Consider the following 4,043-nt stretch of genomic DNA (forward strand, 5'->3'; position numbering starts at 1 on the left):
CCTATCTTTTGGGCCCAGGCGCCTAGCATGTATAAAATTATGGGTTAGATGGGTCCGGATCCGGGTTGGGCCTGCCCGCCCAAGTTGCACTCCTATCTTATGTAGTATTATGTGTGTGGTGTTGAGTATTGATGGCACTTCCGCCACATAAAAGTGAGTGAGTTCACTTTTTGCATCTCGGAACGTCTCTTGAAATGGAAAGTTTCCAACTCAGAGTGAGTGTCAATCTCTAACACAAACTTACTAAAATGACTTAGATTTAGAGTCGCTTGAAATGGAAACTTTCAAGCTTCGTTTTGTGTAAAAAGTGAGTGAGTGAGTGAGTTCACTTTTTACGTCTCCGTACATCTCTTGAAATGGAAACTTTCGAGCTTCATTTCGATCCACCCTCCAAACATCTCCGAACATCTCCGGTGAGTGAGTGAGTTCACGGTGGATGTTCAATCCACCTCACTTAATAGTGCGTGGATTCATGGACCCTTCGGTCCATAATATGTGTGCACCCTCCAATAAATTTTAAACACATCGGCTTGTACTTTCAACAGGAAAATTAACGGGATTTTTGTCTTAACAGCGAGTTACACGGTTGAACTGGGTATTCAAAGCTTTTAAAAAAAAAAGAAAAGGTTAAATCTCTTAAATTACCCTTAGTGTTTGGAAAATTGACAAATTGTACCTTTATTGTTGTTTAGATATTATCTTGCGATACCCTTAAGTTTTGTTGACCGTGAGTGATAATTATTTTAAAATTCCAAAAATACCCTTATTGTTTAGAAGTTGTAGAGGCCATCATCACCTGTGCGACAATGATAGTGCTCAGTCTCCGGGCATTTATTTCAAATGAATAAACCCTTCCCGGTGGTAGTTCTTTGTTCACCATCAAGAAGGCAATTAACAGAGAAAGATTAAGGAGAAGAAGAGGACCATGTTTCATCACCATCCCACCTCTTCCCCTCCCTCTCCACCTCCCTTTCACCCTCTCCAGTGTAATCTCACTGCTGTGGGAGAGATCACTCCCTTCATTTTTACTTCATTGGTCCCCGTAGGTCATAGCCATAGACGACTGGAACACCATCGGAGTTCATTAACACCCACTGACCGAGAAAATAAAAGAAGAGGAACCGAGAGGAAGAAGAAAAAAAGAAGAACGAATGACTCTCCCATTTAGTAACTCCCAGAAGATGGTTTTAATCGCCCACCCATCAGGCTCCTTTCTCAATAATATATCATCATCTTCGGTGCGATTCGCATACACGACATACATCTCCGTATCATCTTTTGAGTCTCTCAAGATTGCTTGGGTTACCTAGTGTGATTCCAGTCCGTCCAGCTAGAATTGCGAGCCGCTTCACAAACTTGGGCTTGCCGTGTACGGTGAAACTATCGTGGCTGGTGTACTCGATGTGTCCCAATGGACCCTTAACGTCCACGGTGGAGCCCAGGGAGAGAGAATCCAAGAACTGTGACATGAGCCCTCCATTGGGGAATTTAGAATTCATGCCCTTGAAGTAGAGACCTTGACGACAAGTAGCCCACTTCGTCGATTGAGCTTGCTGGGGTATTGGCACAACTGCAGAAACAACCCTGAACGCAGAGCTTGTTGTCTATGAGAAACACCGAACCCAAGCGGCAAGCGAGCGAGCGGGAAAAATATGGAAAAGCGACCAAAAAGTAATCTCTCGCTTCTCAATTTCTCCATTCTAAATCCGACGTCGACGTCCTGACTCGTGTGACACCACCTCCGGCACCATCATCGCCACGCATGACTAGTTTTTCTTCTTTCTTCGTTGGATCTGTTTTTTTTTTTTTTTGTTTTTTTCTCTTTGCTTGCCTGCAGGAGAAACTAAAAGCATGGTGTTTGGAAGCTTCTCGATCTAGTACGTATGGATGGCTCTTGTGAAGAATTCTGGTTTTTGTTTTGAGTATGGTTGGATTTGTGATTTAAGTTCATGATTTGATGTTTAAGAGAGTATACCTTGAAGATGAGAAGCATTGACGTGATGGTTGGACGAGCTTGAGTTGGTGAGATCTAAGCAAGTTGCTGAGCGTGCTGAGCCCATTACCACGGGTTTGCTGGGAGTGGTTGTTCATCCTACACCTCGCCCAAGGTCAGAGCAATGGCGGATTTGGTGGAAGATAAAGAGCCGATGGGTAAGCAGGGTTTGCTGGGAAATGCAGTAGTTCTTGCCTCGGGGGGTTTTTAAAGCAAAGATTTGAAAAAATTGGAAATCAGGGGTTTTTCAGTTGTGTTTTATTTTGAAAATTTGATAAATAATAAAGGATAAATTTAACATTTTATTTCCTTTCGTTAGCTCGACAATACCTAAACGGTAAGAGTACAGTTTGTCAATCTCGTAAACAGTAGGGGTAATTTAACAAGTTTACCCTAAAGAAAATCTACTCCATTTTGACCGGGTACTCAAAGAACATACTCATCTTCCTCTCTATCCTCAAATTCTCTTCACTTTGTCTCATCTAAATTGACAAACTGACGTCAAGCAACTTCTTCTTCTTCTTCATCAGGTTATGGTTCTTCCTACCCTCAACCGACCACCGGTAAATATCCAAAGTTGGGATCAACAAAACTCGGCCTATCAACAACTCTTGGTTGCAGCCTCTACACATTTGATGCATATTTTTTTTTTTTTTTGTTTTTCTCTATTTTTGTTCAACAGCACAGTATATCTGAATGTCAATCACTTTATTTTTATCGAATGACAAATACATTTCAAATTGCACCATTTTGTTCAACAGCCCCGTATATATTGACATCTCAAAATGAACTCCTGTGCAAAATGTTGAAATCAATCTGAACACTGGACCAGTCTAAGGAAACTAAATGTTGGAGAATCCAAAATGAACATGTGGACTTTGAATATTAATGGTTCAACTTCTAGTATTAGATGCACAGGCCATGCCAGCGACGGCTGGTGAAGAATGAAAAAGAATCCCAGTTGAAGGGTAGAGTAGAACCCTAACCTCTATGAGAAGAAGAAGAGGGAAATGTAGGGTTTCTTTGGCAATTCTTTTTGAGAAGATATTCTTGGAGATTTGAGAGTTAAAAAAGGCATTGAGCTTTTGACATAAGATTTGAGCAGCCCAAAGATCGTTTGGCAGATGCACATATTTTCATGTGTCTTTTTAAGTCTTTCTGTGCGAGATTAAAATGCGAGACACGAGAAGTTTCATTTAGAGCTTCCTAAAATGGGGTTTTCATGTCTTTTTGGTGTTAGATCTTTTGGAGTTTAGATCTTTCACGTGCCAAACGGAAAAAGACCGATTTTCGATCTTTCCGACTTATAAACAGACAAAAAACTGCAGAAAGACACGCCAAATAAGCCCGTAGTTGCTGTTTGAATGCTATCGTTAGAAGTTGGTGCTGCCGGTTATCACTACCAGTGGTCTGGTTAAAGACTAGGGTTTAGATGGGACAGAGCAAAGAGGATTTCAGATATGGGCATTTAATCGGTTTAAAAAAGAAGGGCAAACAATAATGAAGTTTGTCATGAATTCATTTGTGCATTTAATCGGTTTAAAATTTGGTCATTTAGTTTAATTGGTTCTGTAAATTGGGAGAGGAGAGGTAGATGACTTGGCCAATTCACTGACGGGCAAGTAACAGATATGATTGGAGCCCCACTTGGCAAATTTGTTTGTGAATCCCCCGTAATTTTAATTTCATTTATGTGTTTTGCTTCTGTATTTTATTTCATAGAAGTTCACAACTGAGAGAATAATTTTATTTCATCAGCAAATAATTCATTAAATACATTTGTATGTATTGATGTTTGCAAAAACAAACTTCAGTTTCCGTGTGCTCTCCCATTTTAGAAAGTTTTATTTTGAAGATTCTGAAACGGATAAACATTTATTGGTATTTTGCTAATATAATGCTTAATGGCATCTCATAAACACTTTCATTAATTATTTTTTTCAATTTACAGTCATTTTATTCAATAAATATAAACGGAAACAAACAACCTCATAGTCTATACTGTCGAAGGCTCTCCATGCATCAACACGTTATATAATTCATAAGGCCA

The 4,043-nt window shown here is 39.8% G+C and overlaps 1 long non-coding RNA gene across 1 annotated transcript; it reads left to right on the plus strand.

The window, feature by feature from the left end:
• Positions 1–821: 821 nt before the first annotated feature.
• Positions 822–2,739, plus strand: LOC148843028 (uncharacterized). Its single transcript, XR_016103733.1, has 3 exons — positions 822–1,877; positions 1,967–2,151; positions 2,524–2,739. It is a non-coding gene; the product is annotated as an uncharacterized LOC148843028 (long non-coding RNA).
• Positions 2,740–4,043: the final 1,304 nt, after the last annotated feature.

Source organism: Nelumbo lutea, chromosome 8 (assembly GCF_056320005.1).
Source record: "Nelumbo lutea isolate HS-2025 chromosome 8, American lotus-T2T, whole genome shotgun sequence".
Lineage (NCBI taxonomy): Eukaryota > Viridiplantae > Streptophyta > Magnoliopsida > Proteales > Nelumbonaceae > Nelumbo > Nelumbo lutea.